Source organism: Hemicordylus capensis, chromosome 2 (genome assembly GCF_027244095.1).
Source record: "Hemicordylus capensis ecotype Gifberg chromosome 2, rHemCap1.1.pri, whole genome shotgun sequence".
In the NCBI taxonomy this organism is placed as follows: domain Eukaryota; kingdom Metazoa; phylum Chordata; class Lepidosauria; order Squamata; family Cordylidae; genus Hemicordylus; species Hemicordylus capensis.
In genome coordinates, this window is record NC_069658.1 from 145,811,865 (window position 1) to 145,835,651 (window position 23,787).

The 23,787-nt window shown below is 43.1% G+C and overlaps 1 long non-coding RNA gene across 3 annotated transcripts; it reads left to right on the forward strand.

Annotated features, from left to right (window-relative positions):
• Nucleotides 1-8,277: 8,277 nt before the first annotated feature.
• Nucleotides 8,278-22,364, forward strand: LOC128343008 (uncharacterized). Of its 3 annotated transcripts, XR_008315301.1 has the most exons (6): nt 8,278-8,397; nt 9,145-9,398; nt 9,962-10,235; nt 11,264-11,344; nt 16,894-16,998; nt 21,967-22,364. It is a non-coding gene; the product is annotated as an uncharacterized LOC128343008 (long non-coding RNA). The 3 variants fall into 3 exon arrangements; XR_008315300.1 differs by lacking the exons at nt 8,278-8,397; nt 9,145-9,398 and adding an exon at nt 12,860-12,963 and having other exon boundaries at nt 9,505-10,235; XR_008315299.1 differs by lacking the exons at nt 8,278-8,397; nt 9,145-9,398 and having other exon boundaries at nt 9,505-10,235.
• Nucleotides 22,365-23,787: the final 1,423 nt, after the last annotated feature.

Consider the following 23,787-nt stretch of genomic DNA (forward strand, 5'->3'; position numbering starts at 1 on the left):
CAGAATATGTGCACGTTGTGTCCATAGATGCACTTGTTTAATTGTATGAGTAGATGTTCGTGCAATTTAATTGTAAACCGCCCTGAGCCATTTCGGAAGGGCGGTATATAAATCAAATAAATAAATAAATAAATAAATAAATAAATAAATAAATAAATAAATAAATAAATAAATGCCCCACCATAGTACCTACCTGCCTACCTATCTATCCCTAGTATTTTCACTCCACATATGCGCACATAGTTGGGTACTATAGTGCTACGATTATGGGAGCTTATTTATCTCTGCATCCCACATCCCTGGGTGTCCATAGCGAATATCTTATTGATAGCGTCCAAACAAGAATTCTTTCTATATGTCATTGCCTGGACTGTATATATCTTTGTGCAGTTGTGCCCGGAGGCACAACTTCAAATACACGTAGGTCAAGAGAATCTCCCACCACTTTATCAAGAACCAGATCCTTGCTAACCGGGCAAAGAGGTAGTGGATCTTGTATATTTCCCTTATATGTAACAAGAGGATAACAATTGCCCCTATCCATTGCGGAGTAGCTGTATTCCCCAGTGGCGGTTTGCTGGTGTGTCTTCCTTGTGTCATGTTCAGACTGTGGGCCCTTTTGCAACAGAAGGACATCTTTTCATCTCTTTTGCTGTGTAAGCCCTATGACCGTTTTTGTTCTTACTGAAAACCGTGGTATAAATACTTAACAACAACACCACAATTCCCGCTGAGCAAAGAGGCTCTTTTAAAGTGATGACTCCTGTATTTAGCAGGAGGAGAGGAGCTGTCCCTGTCCAGCCCTAGCATAGCATTTCTCCAGTGGCTGTTGCTGGCGTCTACTTTGTGTTGCTTTTATATTGCGAGTGCTTTTGGGACAGGGAAGGGAATCCTCTTATTTATTTTTTCCATGTAGACCGCTTTTTAAACTTTTTTGAAAATTAAAACGCTGTAAATAATAATAATGATAATAACATCATCTGCATTCCTTGGGCGGGGGCAGCTCCGCAGAAGCCTCTTTAGGGACCAGGGACTGCAAATAGAGTGCCCATTTTGCACCCTAAACTTCCTCTCTATTGGAAGTCATCTCCAAGGAGACTAGCCGAGGAGAGGTGTCCAGTCCAGTTTTATGTGTGTTTATTCAGAAAGGCAGTGCCTTGTGTTCAATGGGCCTTAGAACCAAGTAAGAGTGCTTAGAAGGGCGGCTTAGGCACACATGCTCTTACTGAGGGTCAAGTCTTCTTGAACTCCGTGCAACTTACTGCCGAGTAAACATGCATAGATAGGATCGGGCAGAGGCTGGGCATGGTGGTCGGCACAGGTTTGAAAACAAGACTAGGAGATGAGCTCAAGATAAGAAGATGCGGGCTGCTAGCTGGGGACTAACAATCACACTATTATCGCCAGGTTTAGATCAGCCCCCCCCCACTTTCCTACCTATACCCATCACCCCCAACCCCCAGATCGGGTGCACTCCATCAATGCAATTAGCATTAATGTCAACATTTCCCAGCCTAGGGCCTAGTTTCCCCCCTTCCAGTGGCTTTTTACTTACATACAAATAAAACATCCCCCCCCCCTTCTTGGTTTAGTAGTGGAACTCACACTTTTAAAAAAAAAATCAGCTTATGAATGGCCTTTGGCGGCACAGACTTTGTTAAGTGCTTTTTGGAGAAGTTCCCTCCCCCTCCCTAAACTTAATACCCTGCCTGAGTAAAAATCAGTTGCCACCAAGAAAATCCTCCACATTGTTGTAGCAAAGACGGTTGCACTGGGGGCTTATAGAGTCTCTGACCCTTTCAACCTCTCTGGGAGGCGTCATAACAATAACAACGAATTTGCACCTTAGGGCCGGCTCGTCGGCCTGCCATTCGGCACAGCGAGGCCCACTGCCTTCTGGCCTGTGGCGTGGCGTGTGCGCACGCTTAGTCGGGTAATTTGCCAAACCTCCAGTCTTTCGGCGCTCAGCTAACGCCTGGCAAAACAGGTAAGGTGGATCAGTTATACCACACACACACACACACACACACACACACACACACACACACACACACAGAAGGGGGGGAGAGAGAAAGTTGTGTTGATTTAAAAAAAAACACCCCAATCTCCAGGGACCAGGACCAGCAAAGAGAAACTGACAGAGAAGGGGAAGAAAGGCAGACAAGAGGAGACCTCAGAAATAACTCGCCCCGGGAGAAACTCTTTTACAGACGCAGGGGGAGGAAGGCCGTGTTAGCCACCAGAAGAATCACCTTTCACTGACGGTTTATTTTAGGAGAAGAGGGGAGGGGGCACTCAAGCAGCAAACAACAGCCCTTTTACAAATGTGAAAGTTCCTCTAACATTTAAGAGGACACATATTGCGATTAATATAATTCTTTATCGAGAGGCTCAGTGGTTGTCGGGCTCTCTGGTCGAGCGCCTTCCCAGCACCTACGATCTGCCATTTAAAAGATGCCAAGGGTGGAGTTTGGGTTCTTATAGATACAAATATATAACGCTCGATCCCACACTTTAGCTATGCACGATTCAGCCAAAGTGAATACAATTAGATATCCTGAGGTATGGCTCAGGGGTGTAGCTATAATTGAGCGAAAGGGTTCAAAGAACCCAGGGCCCCCAACTCCTGAGGGCTCCTCAGCTCCACCCCTCCCTCTTTTCTTCTTTATCTCCCTCACTCTGAGGGGCCGCCAGAGAGAGGGGTGAACACGCAGCCTTCTCCCCTAGCCACGCCCCTGTGAGGAATAATGGCAAGTGGAACCTGAATTCAAGTAAGCTAAAGTGTCAGGATCAGGGTTCGGGGCAGGAATAGCCAGGGAGGCTTCAAATTCCCCGCTAAACATTTGACGAGTTTCCCTTCATTTTTCAGAACCTCCATTACATAATTTCTCCCACCCCCTAAAAGAGTATTTCCTCTCTCCCTCACCCAAATTTAAATTAGTTAGTGGCTCCTCAAGTTTTTCCTCTGTCTGACTTCACCCCTGTTTACACCCACCCTCTACTCTGCCGGAAATGCTTGGATGTAAATTGCCCCCTACCCTTATATAGCGCTAAATGCGTTATTTGGTGTTATGGTTTGGGTTCATTGTCTATTGCCTTCGCACTTACTCGACGGAAGGGCAATGAAACAAACAGACATTCTGGGATCTCAGCGTAACTGGGCTTGTCATTCTCCCTCTCCGACCCTTCCGAGTACCGAGGGAGGGCAGGTAAACGCGGGACCAGAAAGGAATATGCTGCGTTCCAGGTTGGCTCTCCAAAGGCCAAGTGACAAATCTGGCGGGGACGAGAGAAGAGAGGCAGCTCAGGAAGGCGCAGAATCCCTGGGAAGGAAGTGGGAGGAATACATCTGTCCGCGAGGCTCCCCAGAAAGGCTGTAACATCTGGACGAAGCTCTCCCGGCTGTTAACCACATCCGAGTCACTGGAGTTAACTCCAGAGAGAGAGAGAGAGAGAGAGAGAGAGAGGAATTGGGGCGGGCACGGGGTGGGGGCGGGGAAAGTTGATTCAAGCCCCAGAAGCCAAGCCGAGAATGAACTGCGACTTTGTGACTTTAATTAAAGCGACTCTGCGGGGCAGGAAAAACGGGGAGGGGAAATCCCTGAAATTCATGCTCTCTCTCAGTGGAACATTTCCGTTCAACTAAACCTCTACTGTGCCTCCATATAGCGATGGATGAAACGGACAGCATTTTGTGTGCGGCTTTCAGAAGGCAGCCCAGAGGGGTGAAAGGGAAATTCCTCCGTGAATAGCAATTAAATTTCCCTCCCCCTCCCTGCCCGCTTGCATTTCGGTATAATTTGGGCGAGAAAGAGATTCACTTTAATTTGGAAGAAAACGTTGCACGGAAACCAATCCAGCTTTGCCTGGACATGGCTGCAATCCTAAACACACTTACTAGGGAGCAGATACGTGGTGGGATTTACTCCTGCGTAAAGTGGCATTTGGGCCTGGGAGCTCTGGCTCCTTGTCATCATTCCTAGTAGCGAGTCTGGAAGGTACGCCCCCCCGCCTCCCGAATGCGCTTCTGGGGTCCGACATCTGAGATCCACCCTGCTCCTTCCTCCGCAGAGTATTCCTGAATCAGACGGAAGGAATGTGGCCAGTTACTCAACTTGGATACCAAGGACGGGATGAAGAACCTGAGGGGGGCGGGAAGCGTCAGATTCCCTCTTTCCTTTAGACATGTCACTTGTACGGGGTTCCTGACGTTGTCATTACTTGGTGAAGCGCAAACACTCTTCACATGCCTATAAGCACTCTGCTCTTATTGAATCTTGTGAACTTATATTGATTTGTGAGAGAGTAACTTTTAGTCTCACCTTGTATAACAGACTCCTGTTGCAGAGTCTGTAACAGAGGGGACCCAGTGCCTTTTCTCCCTGCTTGTATGCATCTGATGGAGTAGGCTCTTTCCTAGGAAAACTTATGCCTCACAGTAAATCCCGGACAAATCTAGTAAATTGGGAGAGGGTGAGAAGAAGGTGGATAGTGCCTTTAACAGAATTCACTGACGGAATTCTCTGCTACAAGATGTAGTGATGGTCACTGGGTCAGATGACTTAATTAGAAATAAGTGGACACATTGATGAAGGATGATGATTGCTCAAAACACTGAAGGATGAGATCATGTATTAGCTCTGATAGCTAAATGATAGCTTGTTCAGTGGACATTCTGAAATTGTCTCGTCTTTAAGGTGCCACAAGATTTCTCCGTTGTTGCTTCTTGCTGCGCTGCGGCCTTCAGCTCTGGAGCGGAGCACTGGACCTCTTTATTCCCTTGTTACCCCACTCCCGCAATCCAGTAAAGAAGAGGGGATGCCGTGTGTGTGTGTGTGTGTGTGTGTGTGTGTGTGTGTGTGTGTGTGTTGGGGGTGTAATCTAGGTTGAGAGGATTAGAAATCCTCTCCTCCGCAACAGAAAAAAGAGTACTATACTACACAGACCCGATCCTTGAGCAAGTTTGCTTGCAAGTGCGAAGCAACGGGGCAGGTTCGTTGCTGCCCCCGAGAGGAGGAGGTTGACCAGAGCACTGCAACGCATTCACTCGGCGACTTAACGAAGCATGGTGAAGCGACTTTCGGCATCCTCTCCCTCCAGAGTAGGGTGCCTCCGAGGTCAAGGTCACTGTCCCCAGGGGAAGAGAAGGTACTTCATACCGTGAAGGACCATAGGCAAACTCTTAGGAGGGACATCCCTCAAAACGGAAGGAGGCAAGGAATAGTGATAGGGCAGGTGAATGGAGCACCCATCTCCTCCCCCAAAGGAAGAAAACCGCCGGAACACCCATATTATTGGACGGATTCGGTCCTTTGAGCCAGTTGACCGGGGACGCCATTCTTAGGGTTGTTGGCAGAGGCGAAGCTTGAGGAGTAATTCTTCCCTTAAGTTTTTTCGTGGGAGAGGAAAGACACTTTTGGGGAGAGGGAAAAAGAGAGATAGGGATTACTAGGTTTGGCGTGGGGAGTTCAGAAAAACGAGAAGAGAACTCCTCAAATGCTTATGGGGGATTTGCACCCCGGGTCATCTGACCTTGGAATAGCATCAGTTAGAACTATAATTATAAATCAACTTCAATAACCGCAAATTAAGGCAGGATCCAGCCAAGTGAGTTAAGTCCCATTTATTTCAATGGGCAAGTTAGGCACGTGTTTAAGGTCCTAACTGAAATCCAGGTGACTCAAATAGGTTTAACTGGATTGCATAGTGCACTGCAGGTGTTCAAAGCGCTTCACAGAGGCATCCTAGATGTGTGCGCAGGCGCGCACACGCACTTCTAGGGTGTCCATAAAAAGTGATAATAAATAATGTTCGATGGGCTTTTTAAAAAAATGCCAGTGTGGGGTGTTTTACACAATATTTTAAATCGTGCTTTATCCTTTTGCAAACCATTGCTACCTGGTCGGATTGAGTTGGTACCACTGACTGAAGCCGGTCAGATATTCCAAAGGCAGTGGGGTTGCCAGTTTATTTTTAATCTTATAACCCGATTCTAAACACATTAGTAGTAAGTGAGTGTCACAGTTGGTCTCAATGGCATGAAGTACAGAGTGATGCGTTTAGCATCCGGCTGTTGACTCTGCCATTCCAAATACTGTATACAATTGATTGTTAGCAATTCTCATCGAACTCAGAGGGGCTTTAGCAACAAGCCCAATCATGAACGTATTTACTGTGAATTAAGTTCAATTTAGTCAGGTGGGTCTTTCTTCCGGGTAGCAACCTGGTCTTAACTATGTTTACTCGGAAGTAAATCCGTGAGATTTGCAGTGATGCGTGTTAAGTAGTTCTTTGATCTATGGGACTCACTTGTCACTTCCGAGTAGCCTTGTATAGAATTTCACCCTTGAGCTGTAACCCTCAGGATTCTTACTTGGAAGTAAGTCTTATTGAGCAACGTTTTGAGCAAAGTTCTAAGGAAGTTGACTTAGAAGGAAGTCATCAAGTCCAATGGGACTTTCTCCCCAGTAAGTAGGATTGGACTCCAGATGGAACTTCCTCGGAGTAAACGTGTTGCATTTATGTTGAGGATTGCGGTGGTGCCCGCTGAGTGGTAGTCAGCTAAACACCGAAGCCGGCTGTACTAAAGCTCTGGGATTTAAATACAATTCAATACACATTTCCTTAGAAGTAGATAGATCTCTAGTATTTGCTTCCATCTAAGCTTGGAGGCATTTCCCCGAGAGTAAGTTCAGTAAGAGTAACTTCGCTCAATGGGTACAATACATAGAATCCGGCCGCACCTGTGCTTAATCTGAGAGCCAGTGTGGTATGTAGGATCGGGACCACGATTAGGGGGATCTGGGTTCAAAGCCCCGCTCAGCCACGAAACTCACTAGGGTCAGTCACAGCCTAAACAACCTCACGAGGTTGTTGTGAAGGTTTTTAAAAAGTGAAATGATAATCACAGAAGTGACATTTCATCAAAATTAATCGGACTGACTTTCGAGAAAACATATTGAGGATGAGGTAAGAGTTTTAATTCCAAACGCGATCTTAACCATGTTTACTCAAAAGTAAGACTTGCTGAAGCCAAGGGGACGTTAAAGGAAATGTGTTTAACTGCTTTGGAGACTGAAGACTTCAAATAAACGTCTTGTCACCTCGAATTAGACGCATTACCTTGAAGAAAACCTCATTTACTCCACTGGAATATATATCCGGCGAATGGGATTAAGGAAATGGTGTTAGTCCGTTGATTATAGTCCTTTTATTCAACTCATTTAGAAAGTAGACCCACTCCCACCCACTACAGAATGGATGATTTGTGCATTACTTTGTACGAAAACTTGAAACGGAATGAACCAAGCCAGAAGGACAATTCAGTTGGTCATTTTAAATTTAAAATATGCCGAATTTGCATCCTAACCATACTTAACTCGGAAGTATATTGAAATTAACCGGACATGACGATTAAATTCGGACTCCAGTCCAGGACTGAGATCCTAAGCAGACATGCATTAACCACATACCAAACGACTCGATCGAAATCCGTAGGACTGGGGATCCCCACAATGAAGCCAATGATTCTGTGGACAAATAGAGCATATTCTGTTGCAAGAAATGTTACTTTACTTTTGTCCTGTTTTCTCAGAAGTAAGTCCCATTAGTTTCAGTAGGCTTTACTTCCAGATAAGTATGGTTAGGATTGCAGTCAAAGGCACATAGGTATACAGGCACTTACACTGTCGGCTGCCCATCACTTACTTTTTAAAAAAATATTTGTTCTTCTTGAATCCTCACCCCGCCGCCCCTTTTTAAGCATCACTGCGACTCGTAAATGTGAGGCGGATGATTATTCTGAAACCGAAAATGACGTGTTATACTGTTCTATAGGAAGTTAAGTCTTGGAATCGAGTTTTTTTTTTTTTTAAAAAAAAAATTCACATCGGTAAAACCAAAGAGATAGAAGTCTATACAGACGTCCTTCGGCTCAATGTTCACTCTGCATTCCCAGCTCCGTTTACTCGGAAGCATATCCCATATATTTCAATGGGATTTACTCTTAAGAAGGTTTGTTAGAGGTTCAGCCTTAAAAGAGTCTTAATTTCATCGACACACAACACGTTCCACAACCGATTTAACTTTCAGACGTAGGATGGGAACCGCCTTATCTTAGCCAACACATAAAGGAAGTTACTTCCAAGTAAGCATGCTTAGGATCAGTCTGGCTGCCTTACTGAACACGCCCAACCCCGGCTACTACTACTGCCGTTCTGAAGACACTTATTTGGAAGTCAATCCCATAGGACTGAATAGGACCTACTTTCAAGTAAATCGGGTTTAGAATGGGCATGCAAAGCTGCGAGCCAGTGTCCAGAGACACTGGCTTATTTCGGAAACCATAAAAACAGAGTAATGGCGGCGCAATGGGAGCAACCTACCAGGAAGTTCCGCGTAAGTCCCATTCAGGTGTATGCCCGACGGCTGGACAATTCCCATACAGTTCAATGGAGTTTGTGCAAGAGAATTTCTGGTAGATTTGCCCCGTGTATTCTCCCCCTCTCCCCCTCAGAAGCATTATGGCTCAAGTGGCATTATATAAGGGCACCATATAGTCTCCAGTTTAACTACGTTAGAGTTTGGGGTTGAAGTAAGAACGAACTTTATTTAATAAAGAGAGGAGTCAGATTTAGAAGAGTAATGGCAAACGATATCATTTTTAAAAAACAATAATATTTCGTTGTATCGTGTTCAAAGAGTTTACCGCACATTTTCCATAACATTTGAAAAAGCTTTGCAAGAAGTCACTATTTTATCCAAATAGTTTTAAAGGGTAATGGTGGTGGGCGAGGATGCGAGAATATTGACAAAGGTTGAGATTGACAGCAAGTACTATTGAAATCAATGGCATTCATAAGATCGGATCACAGTATCCGCTACAACTACAGACAAAATTCAACTGAGAACTTCCGGCTCACAGTCCTACAGCTCGATCTTATGCATGCTTACTCGGAAGTAAATCCTACTGCGTTCAATGCGGGGGGAGGGAACTTATTTCCAAGTAATCGTGCACAAAACTTCATCCTTAGCCATCACACCGGCTCTCTCTTTAAAACAAAAATAAACTCCATCAGGCGCACGTTTAAAATAAAATGCAAATCTGGATCAGACATGAGATTTAACTTTCCTTTGTATTTTTAGGAGGGATGGAAAAACAAAGGAACGAGCCCGCCCGGATGCTTCGAGGCTCTGCATATTTCATGACATTCTTGTAACTGTAAATATTTTTAGTGTGCACACCCTTGGCAAAAACTCCAGCACGATCCGCGAAGAGACTTATGTTGTTAACTCTTGCAAGGTGCCAAATGGTTTCCGCCGGAAAGACTTAATCAGTAGAAAATGGGAGGAGCGGAAGCCCCTGTGAGACTGAAAAGGAAGAGACTTTATTGCGCGAGGTTAGATCAGGAGAAGGCCCGAAGGGAGTGCCTGGCGGCCCATCGTTGTAGTAGTAGAACAGGATTCGGTGAACGGAGACATCAGACCTTCAGTGTAAAACGAAAACAAGACGACATGGGGCGGGGGGGGGAGCGGGGAGAGCAAAGACAAGAGAAACAGAATTGGCAGGGGCAGGAAAGTTCCGTTTATATACAAAACTGAAACCACAAGGAATGTGCTTCAGCTGATCAACAGTGAAGCTCTCCTGTTCAGCTAGATTTCTGTATTTTAAATGTCCCATGCCCCAACTCCTTGCATTGTACCCAACCAAAGCAGCCTACAAAAGTAAGCTGGAAACACAAAGGATCTGGACAGTCCAATGGACAACACCTGGGCCCTATTCAGACATCATGTTATTCATATGTACAGGTGTCTGCGCACAGGTTCTTGTTTTTGTGTGAATGATTGTACAAGTCTTCACTCTTTAAAAGTGAACATAGGTGCAGGCCCCCTCAATTGCAGGGTCAGATAAGAGTAATACTGTTTGTGCATTGAACATAACAGAATTGTTATGTGCTTACAGATCAATCTGTACATTCATTTAATGTACATCGAACGTGTGTGAATAGAGCTCTTGTATGTTGTTGGTGTAGCAGTTGCAGCTGGCCTAGCCTAGTATTTTGCAATGGCCAAATCATGGGTCATCTTGCTATTGTGTCTTCTGGGGGTTAGTAAAGCTATACCCCATTCCTGTCATGGAGGTGCAAATGCAGTGGTTAAGTTCTAAACTGAGAAGGGGCTAAGTTCAAGTGTGCCTGCAGCTCATTCTCCATGCCAAGAAAGCCATAATACCCAAGGTAAGAGGACTAGTGTAATGGGAGTAAACCACTCTGTAAGTGCCCAGGCACTTACTTTTCTTTCCTTTTACTTATTTTCCAGGGCCGAATCAAGGCATTGAAAACCAGTCTCCTTAGCCTTGCTGTGACCTGACACACTGTCTGGAAAGAGCAACTGTGCTCTTTAGGAATGCAGCCTTAAGATTAGACACATGTGGTACTTGCCATTTAGGGAGAGGTTTAAGCCATGCCTACACCACCATTAATTGACTTAAAAACTCATGAGTTCCTTTACATTTCACTTACATTTGGGGCACTGAGTTTACAGTTCTGCCATATACGATGCACTCAGTTCCCTTTGCCTATGACCTGTGACAATCCCCAGATATGCTTCACTATAAGCCTGAGCTTAAATTCCTGTTGAGCAGAATGAGGTCTTTGAGTTGAACTGAAACAGTGTCCTCCACTTTTCTGATATTTTCCAGTCCTATGATTGCAAAACCAGCCCACCCTGCACCAGGAAAACTAAACTGAATTGCAAAGTAGTGAAGTGGAAATTAGGAATTATTTATAGAGGCATTTAAACAGGCTGTGTGCAGGGTTGCAGCCCTCAGTGGGAAGGGTGTATCAACCACTGGTGTCAGTGGAGGAAGGGGGACAGTTGTCTCCCCCCACCCCGCTATCAAGTCAGTCCCATTTAATTTCAATTGAGTTTACTCCCAGGTAACTATGAAAGGATTTAAGCTAATGGACACAATCCAGCCGAACCTCAAGACTTAAAGACCATTGATTATAGTGAGAGAAATGTGCACCACAATCCTAGGCATGGATATTCAGAATTATGTCTCGGTCAATGGGAATTACTCTCTAGAAAGCTTGTGTAGGAATCCAGAGAATATTAAGAATATGATTGACTCTCCCAACAAAATCAATGGGACTGAAACAACTTAATTCTGACTGGATGGTGCCTGCCCATCGGATATGTTATGGTATGAGTTTGCCTGGGTGGTCAAGGTGCTAACATACTTTTATTTACTTCTGTTTAATAGACTTCAGCGACACTGGCATCTCATTTTAAATAAATTTACTTGGTCCAATGGATTTGAATGGAACTTGCCTCTAAGAAAAAGGTATGACTTTGCTACAAATATAAATATGGTTCAAACCTGGTAAACAGAAAGTTCCTATCCAAGGAAGTCTGGGAATTGTAGTTCTGTGAAGAGATTACAGAACTCCTAACAGAGCACTCTCATCACTCCCAAAATGCTACAGTTTCCTGGTCTGTCAAGGAAGCCATTAATAATAAATTAGTTTTTAAAATTAGTAGCATATTGAATCGATCACACATTATTGGAAGCAAATCAATGGGACAGATTTTCAAATGTGTGCTGGAATATGATGCCAAATTAAAGCATGATTATGGACCAGGTTAAAAAGGATCAGTTTTGGGGTCTTTTACCATAAAATAATACTTTACACTAAACCTTATTTTTGATTTTATTTAAACCTGCTTTCAAAGTGTGAGTTGCAGAAATCCCAGCACTTAAAGCAAGCATGTGAAGACATTTTTCTGTAAATATAAACAGTGTGGAAAAAGGGAAACGAGGAGAGAAAATTTTGCCACTTGAGAAATCTGATGATATTTACAGATTCATGGACACTTTCCTTGAGGTCTTACTAATGGCAGACTGTTTAGGTGGCTCTTAAACTAGGCCTGACCTTTTGTCTTTTGACCTCCCATGCATGAAATTAGGTAGCAAAGAAAATGTGGAGGAAAGGATAAAAAGAAACCAACCTGGAAAAGCATAAGCACCTGACAATTCTCATTGTATCAGCTCATAGTCAAATGACTGGCAACGTCTAGAATTATTTGTTGTTGTTTTTCAAACGTTGGACTCCCCAGCTAGATGCTTGCTTTCATGCATAAGAAATCTGTATTCATTAGGAGAGATTATCCTCCCTAAAGGAACAAGCAGCAATATTGCACCAGTGCATCAGTAGTTTAACGCCATTTTCAGATCATTTGATTTCACTAATTTTCTTGGACAACATGCCAGTGCCTATTTTGTGGGGCTGTTAGGTTAGTTAGACTCTTGGCTAGTTGAGTGATGCATGGGGAAAGCATAGTTTAGCACTGTCTCTGAGCGTCACGTTGTTGGGTCTGTTTCATATTAGGCACTTGTCTGAATGATTTTTTTTTAAAATCAGTGCATTTGATGCCCTCAAGCCACATGGGATCTCTGCACTGGTCCCTCAGAAGTCTATAAGGTTGATTATGAGAATTGTGTGGTAAGAACACAAGAGTTGTCTTGCTGCATCAAAATAAAGGTCCATATAGTTCAGCATTCTGTTTTCAGCTGCTGCAAGCCAGATTCCTCCAGGAAGCTCATAAGGACAGCATGATGGGGATAGTCACCCCTTGTCTGTTCCCAACACCAACAGTGGCACAGTCCATGCAAGGGCAAGTCTACACAGTAGCATTTTTAAAAATACTCCTTCCTGCATTTCAGGCTTTATGGGAATAAGCAGAAGATATCAAATATTCACTGCCTGTGTACATTTATCTCACACTTCACATGAGGAAATGGATGCTTAGGATGGCAGATGCACAGCATGATCCTAACACTTTTGCATATTATATACAGGAAAATAATAGGCAGCTTTTGGACGATAGACCCTGACCAATGCACCTGCACAACATGCCAGCTCATGATTCTGTGCTGCAGTTGTATGAAAGAGCATACAAAAAGTATGTACAAAAAAAAGTACAAAAAAAGAAAGTGTTGGTGGTATATCCTAGTGACAATATTTAGGACTGGAATATGTATGATCTGGCACACTGGCAAGCATCAGCCAATGAAATCCAGCGAATAGTATTGAGAATCAAGGAATTTTGAAAAGGCTTAATATCCTGAGACCCTATTGTACAAATGTCTAACCAATACTTGGAGTGTTTTCCAAATATTATCCTTAATTAAAAACAGGCCTGGTGTTGTTAATTCATTAGTCAGCACAATCAAACAATTTGTGCAACATTCAAAAGTTTCAATCAGGCCTTTCCCTTAAGATACTGTATTGACTGAGTGCTGATGGTGGAAATGCTGTAAAAGGAGTATATAAGATCTGGTTCAAAATCTTTTGGATGCCTGCTCCTGTCACATAGCTCAGTCCAAGGTGCAGCAGCACAAGTAATGAGATGTGGGTGACTGCAAGATGAGGATTTAGACTGTGCAGGGGAAGTAGAACAGAGCAACACTACTACAGTAGTGCTGCTCTGCTTACCAAGAAGGACAGTGACCCTGGTCAGCAGTTGGCTTTGTCAGAGGACTACTCTGAATGGAATAATATAAAAGGAAAGGAAAGGTTGTGCCGTCGAGTTGGTGTCGACTCCTGGTGACCACAGAGCCATGTGGTTTTCTTGGTCGAATACAGGAAGGGTTTACCATTGCCTTCTCCTGTGCAGTATGAGATGATGCCTTTCAGCATCTTCCTATATCACTACTGCCCGATATAGAAGTTTCCCATATTCTGGGAAACACACCAGCAGGGATCTGAGCCAATAGTCTCCTGCTCTCTAGGCAGGTTGTTTCCCTGCTGCACCATTAATTATCACTAAGGTTGAGGGAACCAGATGCACTAAATTTAAAAAAACGGATACAAAAGCATGCAGATAGTAAACCTGCATCTCTGGGTTGTACCACTTCAGATCGGAGTTCACCTGCTTGTTCCTCCTCATAAACATTCCTCCTAAAAACACTCCTCATAAACATGAGGGAACCAGATGCACTAAATTAAAAAAAAAAAAAAAAACGGATACAAAAGCATGCAGATAGTAAACCTGCATCTGGGTTGTACCACTTCAGATCGCAGTTCACCTGCTTGTTCCTCCTCATAAACATTCTCCCTACATAGAAAAGCAGATGTCAAAGGTTCTAGCTTAGCCTTCCTAATAGGCTAGCTTTCTACATGCAGGCTTTTTGGTTTTTTGTATGGAGGAACATTCAATAATGGTGGGAGCCCCTACTTGCAACTTGTAGCCCAAACAGAGGTTTCCTATGTCGGTGAGAAACCAACCCCAAACAGTAGTCATTCAGCTGCTGTTCTGAGATGTTTCCATGCTGAATGAAAATCATATTTTGGATTTCTTGCATTGCAGTACAAACTATGTTGTCCATGTTGGCTAGAATATACATTCTATCTGAGAATGGTTTTCTTCCGTGTTTTCTCCCCAGCTTAGCTGTAGTGCAAAGGCGATGGAAATGTACTCTAAGGCTGCAGTACTGCTGCTGGGAATGCCCTTTTGAAGCAGTGTCCCAAGTCAGGATCTCAGCCACGGGATGATACATGAGCATGTTGTTCCTGGTTCTCCTGACAGCTCTTTTTTCAGGGACAGAGAATATTGTATGCATAGCCTTTAGTCATGCAACAAGGATCTCAAATAGATAATGCTCCCAATTTCCACCAGCCATGAGCACTCGCTGAAATGTAGTTAGTTAGTTGTTTATTTACGATCTTAGATCAAACAGTCTGAAATGTATCCACTCCAGATTGGTGACGACTTGTGAAAGGAACCTAGGGCTGCAATACTTTGTGCATATACCTGGGAGCAAGTCTTGGTATATTCTGTGTGATTTACTCCTGAGCAAACATGCATAGACTTGGGCTACATGCGTACGTACATGTGGCAAGAAATCTCTGTCTTTGTTACTAAGGTATCTAACCACTTCCAGCTTACTCCTTTAAGGCTATGCAGCAGGGCTTAGGGGTTAAGTAGAGTAGTATTAACTCATAAGAGAATGAGCACTACTTAACCAATGGATATTTATTATAAAGGCACATTATACTAAAGTTCTGTAATATAATTGAGAAGAATATGGCTGTAAGTTTTCTGTCTGATTGTTGTGAATAGGCCTGTCACTACGGGTTTGCCGTTAAGTGATGCCTGATCAGAATCTGGGATTTGACAGAACAATGTTAATGTTTCTAGATAGTTCATTGATATCTCTTGATGGCAGTCCAAAGCCAAAGTTTTATTAAGATTGTTCAAAACATCACAAAATAGTCTGCAAGCTCTCAACCTATCCAGAACTAAGACAACTCCACTTGGTGGTATTCTGGTTGGTCCTAGGGGGGCAGCTTCATTCTTACTCATTTTTTTTAATGAAACTATTTTGAAAAAGGGTACTGGAATAAAACCACCCAGCCTGTCCTGTGCCTTTCAGATAAATCTGCTGGAGATCAGCATCCTCACCTACTAAGGTCTGCAAATCAAGCTCCTATTAAAGTCACAGGTGCCAGAACAAATTGGTAATCTTATGCTCAAGTTCAGATGTCTTCTAATAAACAGGGTACTGCTAGCATGCACAGTTGTTGTTTAAAAGTTGTTACATATTTCCAAATGGCATAGTTAGATTAATTCTGAACAAAAACCCATACTACCCTTTGCCCCATGAATAACGGCTTGCACCAATACAGTGCAGGGTCAGATGCAAGTAGCAGTCTGTCTCAAAGACAGCTAAATGCATTGGGATCAGCTCTTCATGCAAAAGCTACTTGGAAACTTGAGACTGTTGACATTGTATAACCATGTTGACCTTTTGTCAATCAATGCCATATTTCCCATAATTTCAAATGTCCAATTAATGGATATCAAGTTGAATAAATAGTAGTACACTTCTTCTTTGAATACCATATATAGTAAGAGTTTTATTTTAATAGAGCCCCTGGTGGCGCAGTGGTAAAACTGCCGCCCTGTAACCAGAAGGTTGCAAGTTCGATCCTGACCAAGGGCTCAAGGTTGACTCAGCCTTCCATCCTTCCGAGGTCGGTAAAATGAGTACCCAGAATGTTGGGGGGCAATATGCTAAATCATTGTAAACCGCTTAGAGAGCTTCCAGCTATAGAGCAGTATATAAATGTAAGTGCTATTGCTATTGCTATATAGTAAAGTGGATTAGTAATGCATATTAAGACTGTGAGTCTTCTTAAGTCTACCAGTAAAATGGCAAAGTTTACAAGTAAATGGCAAAGGCCATTGTGGCTGGGGATGATGAGAGTTGTAGTCAACACCTGGGGACCCCTGAATAGGCTTTCCTTGAGGTACCCAGATCCCATGCCAGAAAGGCTTTAAAAATAAACATCAGTACTTCAGACTGAACCTGGAGATGTTAATGAAGGATAGGTCTATCAGTAACTATGACAGCTAAAAGGAACATTCATGTTCAGAGCTGTACCACTTCGGACTACAGGGGGGTTCACATGATTGTATATTCCTTTGTATTAAAAAAGGTCTTTGCACATAGAAAACTGACTTATCAGGGAATGAGAAAGCTAGACTAGAACACTTCTAGAGTATTCTCTGTGAAGGAAATTTTTGACAGGAGGAACATCCAAACTTATGAGACCCCACTTATAAGAACCCCTTCAGATTGAAGTGGTACAGCCCAGATACAAGTTTACTTTTCTAATGAGAAATAAAACTCTCTTATACATTCTTACATCACCTTCAGTATCACAAAAAAGACAAAATAGACATTTTGGTAATAGAACAAATGCATTTAAATATGATTGATTAATTTTAACCAGTTAAAAGGCAGGTGATTAACCATTTAAACATTTCTTCAGTGGATAGCCTAAACACACATACTTCTCTGATTTTGTTTTTATTCCTTCTTCCTAGGTGCATTTTTCTCATGTTTCCACTTTGATCTATAGTAAAAGTTCTCCTTCATCAGAACTCTATTTTCTTCACCAGTATTTTCCACCTTGCCTGTCATTCTCTGAGGTAGGCTTTTTTGAGATTTAGTTTTATATCTTTCAATCTATTTTTGCCCATGAAGCAAAGGAATCTATTTTTACCTTTTCAGATTGTTAATAACACAGAGAAAAAAAGTTCAAGTACTGATGTTCGTGGGCTGAAATTTTTCATTTTTGTTTCCTCTTGTTGCCACATTGATCTTGGAAATTGAAAAAGTGTTCATGGTTTAGGCATATCCTAGTTCTCAGTAGCAAAAAAACCCCCAACCCTCTATAAAAATGTTATTGATAGTGTGCATGAATTTATGGCATAGTTTATGAATAAAGGGGTCCAGTGTCATTTGAAAATAGCTTGTAGAAACAATACTTGCAATATTTCCTGTTCTCTTGAAAAACAATAGAAACAATACTTGCAATATTTCCTGTTCTCTGTTGATGTAGTATCTGAAGCACCTGAACACTGCTGTCTTCGGAGTGCAAGAACTATGATCCAAACCTATAATATAATATTTTAAAATAGCATATTTCCTAGGTTTGGATCATAGTTCTTGCAGTCCAAAGGTGTAGCCGTTGATTAAAAAAACCCTGGCCACAAAAAATAAATTCAAGCACTTAGCAGATATTGTGAAAATTTCGCTTTCTTCTCTCTTACTAGTCTGAAGATAGCAGCTGTAAAAAATCCATCTCTTTGTATTTATTGTTCAACAACATGAACAAGCAGTACTGATGGTCATTGTGTTAATTGGTGTTTTTCCTCTTTACTTAAGAAGAAGACTTTCAGAGGCTCTCCACACAAGCAGTGTGGAGAGCCGAGGAGGGTTTGGCGGGGAGAGCGGGCTTGGCCCACTCTTCCCACACACACGAGCACAACTCCCTCCCTGGGCGGCCAGATCGGCCACCCACACAATTATAGGCTGTCACAGAGTTGGTTGGGGAGGCGGGGATCGGGGGCCTCCCGGCCCCTGGAAGTCCCAGCATGCCCCGCTTGAGTGTGTGGGGCATTCTGGGGGGACCCCCAAGGCTGGGTGGCCTGTTGTAGCCTCCTGGTCAGGGGTCTACCCATGTGTTGTTGTGGCGCGGCGCAATGGCACACGATCACCAAAATGGGGTTAGCCTTTGAGTCACCACCAGACAAGCTGGAGGCACCCTCAGATAAACCTCCTAATAACACAGGTTACTGTTTTAGTTGCTGAACTAAATAACATAGGTTGATTTCAGTGCTGTTTTAGAAATGCTATCATGCTATTTATTTTGTGCTGCATTCCATTTCCTATTTTATTGAGTTTTAATTTAGTAATATTGTATTTTAGTTATGCTTTTATGGTTTTGTTTTCTTATTTTGGAAACTCCCTTAGCATTTTTTTTAAATTTGCAATTTTTTAAATTAAAAGGTGGGATATTGATATTTAAATAAATACATTGTTTAATCTTTTTTTAAAAAAAAGTCCCCGAAGCTAGTGGTCACCACCACATCTTGTGGTAGCAGATTCCACTAGTTCATTATGCATTGTATGAAGAAGTATATCCATTTGCCTGACCTGAATCTACAGCCAGTCACAGGTGTAGAAGGTGGCACCCAGCTGCTCTATCCCTGACAGCTGGGAAGACAGGAAACCCAGGAGACAGCCTCTGAAACTCATGGTAGTGTCTTGAAAACTGTAAAATTAAAAAGATAGGCATTATCTTATTTTTCTTTGCTCACTTAGTTCATGAGCATTATGGAACACATTTTGCTTTGCAATTTCAAAAACAAGAAATGTAACCTTTTAAAATGAAAGCTGAGATGTTCATGCTTGGGGAGGGGGGCTATCTTGCAAAACACATTGGGTCTCATGTATACATACTATAGTGTGGTCTCACACTATAGTGTGCATTCTTGTTCCACTAAAGGAACATTTTTGGAAAACTACCAATTTAGTAGGGCTTCTTATCAAATGTTTAGCAGTTCTCCAGACATGAATATTTGGGACCAAAATGTTGTTCATTTTGAAAATGTTTAATTTTAGCACAGGAATTTTTGCACCCCTTACAAGGAGGAAACAGAGATATTGATGAAAAGGGATACTTCAATTCCCGCCCCTTCCATCTGCTGAACAACTGCAGTTTGGGCCTTCTGCCTTTAAATGCTACAGCATAATATCAAAAGGGGCTTTGCACTGCACAGTTGACTACTCAGCCAAACTGTGACTGACACATTCAAATGTATTAAATAATTTTTTTTATTGTCTTGATGCCAAGTGATTAACCACATGGTTGCTAGAAGGCAAATTAGGCTTTGGCAAAGAAGATGGCATGGCTGATGGGAGGTCACTAAACAATGGTTTCATATGGAATTAGATATTTTTTGTTTGTTTTATTTCCATGAAGTGATAGGTCCCTGGGTGGATCTCTAAACCTTCTTCAGAAAACAATTCTGCCAAGACATACACTCTGTGTGTGTGTGTGTGGTCCCCCCCCCATCTTTTGGTACTTTCAAATCCTGTTTTATTAAATTGCTTGAAGATGTGTGTATTTGTATGATTGTGATCACAGATCTGCATGCTTGTTCATCACCAAATGATAAAAAGCACCTAATCTATAATAATAGTTGTGAATCCCAGTTAACCAGGGACTTTAAAAACAATGTAGTGAAGCAGTACTTAACAGAAATCAATTTCATTTATTCCAGATCCTCTTTAGCCCCATTACACAGTTGCATGAAAATTACTAACTGTGAAATATAAAAAGGTGATTCTGTAATTGAAGCCTTTTTAAAGTTAAATTTTGAAATCAATAACACTGAAATTAAAAATAGAGCCATTTTCTAACCCTTATTCTGTTGGCCCAATATACTGTCATAATAACTGTGAAACAGCCATCTTGGTTACATATTTTCCAGTCAGGAGAAGTAAAAGATATTCCTGCTGGCTTCTTAATAAACTGTCATGAGTCATATCTTAAACAAAGAATTCCAAACTCGAGGAAACCTGTAAAACAATATAATAATAATGGGATATGGCCATGTCATAGAAGGATTAATGAAGAGGGGATTCATTCCCCACCAGGATTAGGAAGGGATGGAATGGTTTCGTTCAAGCCTTCACACAACATAAGGCCCAAGGGCTGGATCTGGCCCACTGGGACCTTTTTGCTGGTCTGCAGGTGGGAATATTCTGCAGCAACAGCAGGAGCCATGGTCTGTTCTGCCGAGATCACATGTCCTCCCAACTCTGTGCCAGAGCCCACCAACATCAGCTCTCGTTCCCCCTGAATCCAACCTTCTGCCCCCTGGCCACCTGCCCCGCTGCCATTTCCTTCCAATCCCCTGCCCGTCACCATCGTTTTCGCCTGCCTGCCTCCCACTGTCTCCCCCCTCCAGTCCCGCCCACCCTCGCCTTCTCCCACCTGCCGGCACCCACCAGCACTGTCTTCCTCCCTGGCTGCGCCTGCTGCCGTTTCCTTCCTTCTCCCCCCCGCCCATCTGCCTCTGCCGCTGTTTCCTTCCTTCCTCCGCCTGCCACCATTTCCTCCCCACCCGCCAGCTGCCCTGCTTTCTCCACCCAGCCTCAGTGCCACCATTTTCCCAGCTGCCATTAACTGCCATTTTCTTTCCCCTGCCTGTCCCCATCACTGTTTTATCCAGCAGCTCTCCGAACTCTTGCGAGAGCTGCCACACATGGGATTAGCCATGGGTATGCCTTAGCAAATTATATATATAAAGAAGATGCTGAAAATTGTCCTCGGCCCCTGCACACCTAGTCATGGTTGATTATGGCCTACTTTAGTTGTGTGCCCTTGGTTTAGAAATATTTATTTATTTATTTATTTATTTATTTATTTATTGAAAATATGTATATCCCGCACCTCCAATACAATATGCTAAGGGCATCTCACAACAGTAAAACAATAAATGTAATATGAAAACATAACACAATACAACAAATAAAACACAGTGCAGAATAAAAACAATGAAAACAGACCCAATTAAAAACCCATCAGGCTGAAGTAAAACACATTTAAAAGCCTCTCTGTGGATGTAGGTTTTAAGATCATTCTAAAAACCTCAAGGGAGGGAGCATGGTGAAGCTCTTCTTGGAGGGCATTCCAGAGCCAAGGGGCCACAACCAAAAAGGCCCTATCTCTTGTCCCTGTCAACTGAATCTCAGTCAATGGCAGGACTGCAAGCAGCACTCAAGATGAGCAGTGAAGAGCCCTGGCAGATTTATATGAGTGAATGCGGCCTGACAGATACCTCAGCCCCAAACCCTGTAGGGCTTTAAAGGTCAAAACCAGCATTTTTAATGTAGTCTGGAAGCAAACTGGCAGCCAGTGAAGCTGCTGCTGGATGGGTGTAATCCATCAACAAGCAACTAGCGCCCATGAGCATCCTTGCAGCAGCATTCTGGACCAGCTGAAGCTTCTAAACCATCTTCAAGGGTAGTCCCACGTAAAGAACATTGCAGTAGTCAAATCTGGATGTTACCAGTGCACAAGTGACTGAAGTCAGGTCTGACGTCTCCAGATAGTGTCACAGCTGGCATACCAGCCATTGTTGGTAAAAGGTACTCCTGCTTACCATCGTCACCTGAGACTCCAAGGACAGTGTCTGGTCCAAGAAGCACTCCTTGGTCTTTCAGGGGAAGTGTGACCCCATCCAATACCAGATTTACCTCACCATTCAAATAATCGGTTTTACTAATCCAGAGCACTTCTGTCTTCGCTGGATTAAATTTCAGTTGGTTTGCCCCCATTCAGTCCAGAACAGCCTGCAGACACCGGTTCAGGACATCCACTGTCTCCCTGGTATTAGCTGATTTAAATAATAGGTAGAGCTGGGTGTCATCAGCATATTGATGACACTGCAGCCCATACTGGAGCCACTGTATTATGGTGCTCCAAAGTCCCAACCCACAGAGGTGGCCCAGAAGGATACCATGATTGATGATGGTATTGAAAGCTGCTGAGAGGTCTAGGAGAGTCAACAGGGTCACATTCTCCCATCTTTCTCCCTGAATAGGTAATCCACTAGGGTGACCAAGGCAGTTTTTGTCCCATATCCAGGACAGAAGGCAGACTGAAAAGGATCCAAGTAATCAGTTTTATCCAGGACTACTTGGAGCTAAGATGCCACCATGTGCTGCAATACCTCACCAATATATGGTACTTCCATGCATAAAGACATATAGCTCTGAATACCAGGTGCTGGGGGAAAGAACAAGTAATGGCTGTCACCTTAATGCCCTGCTTTTGTGAGCTTCCAGAAGTGTCTAGCTGGCTACTATTGATACTGCATTAGATGGCCATTGGTCTAATTCCAAGGCAATTCTTATATGTGTATGATGAACAGGTGTTCTGCTTGTATACATGCAGCAGTCCAAAGGCCTTTGCTAAATGAATAAAGAGGCACCTTTAAAAGTGGTTATTTTCTTATTTAGCGGAGGGAGAGCAATTGACCCCACCTGACTCCGGCACAGCATCCCTCCAGCGACTGTAGCTGCTTACCTTATGTTTATTTTTAGATTGTGAGCCCTTTGGGGACAGGGGACCATCTTATTTATTCATATATATATTTCTGTGTAAACCTTTTTGAGAATTTTTTGTTGAAAAGTGGTATATAAATAGTGGTGGTAGTAGTACATATGAGCTTTTTGAAGCACAGTATGAACAATAAGATATGAAGAGCAGCAATAATAATCTCCTAAGAAATCTCTATGAAGGAGATTTCTCAGCAATAAGAATTCACCAGTGTATCACTGAAACTGGGACTAGACATATGTGAGGCAATCATGCTACATGTTTTGCATCACTAGACATCAGTGACGTTGTTGAAAATTCAGAAGTGCAGGAACTCTTCACGACAGCCCCCATAGCCACGCCTTCCCTGACAGCCATGCCCCATGGCCACACCCATCCCAATGGTCACACCCCTCACTTAGATAGATGCAGTAATTTGGGGGAGTGATTCTCTTACAAGAAGTCAAGGAATTTACTCCAGTACTAGAAGGAGTCTAGTACTCTAGGGAATGTACTAGAATGAATGACAGGGATTCAGGGAATGCCCACTGAAATGCACTGGATAGCCATTCGGAAGTGCCTATGGCATTCCTATGGCCATTTGGAAGGAACCCGTGCATTTCAGTGGGCATTCCCTGTCATTCGTTTTAGGATGTCCTGACACTAGTCCACCACAGGACTTGCATGTGGATGATCCCAGGTTCATTCCCTGCCAGAATCTCCCGGTAGGCCTGGGAAAGACTCTTGCCTGCAGCCTTGGAGAGCTGCTACCAGTCAGTGTAGACAATACTGGGCTAGATGGATCAATGGTCTGACTCAGTAGAAGGCAGCTTCCTTTGTTCCAAAGAAAGGAAGTATGGTAATAAACAGCTAGAATAGCAAGAGCAGCCCATTTTTTCCATGTAGAAAGCCAAGGGCTTTGCATCCCTGCTGAGACCCTAGAGGGGAAAAGTACCGGGACTGTATCCCTGCCTGTCCCTGCAGCACTCCACCACTGCTAGACATTGGGGTAGGGATGAGGAGGAAGAGGTGGTTCAGGGCTGCAGTGTTTGGTGGCCACCCTCTTACACCTAGTTCCAGCCTGTTTTCAGACATTTCTAACATATCTCTGGAATCGTTGGCATTCACATGTGAATGTTGCTATTTCTCCAGTTGTGACCATTCATTTCATTGTCATAACCATCATCGTGTCTGAAAAAAGGATTGACTTTATTTTCCGGGGCTGGGCACACAAAGTGTGTCCTTTAATCTAACCTTCAAATTTAAAATGTCTTAAGAGGACATAAGAAAAGGCTTTTCTGTTTACATCTCTTTCAGATGCATG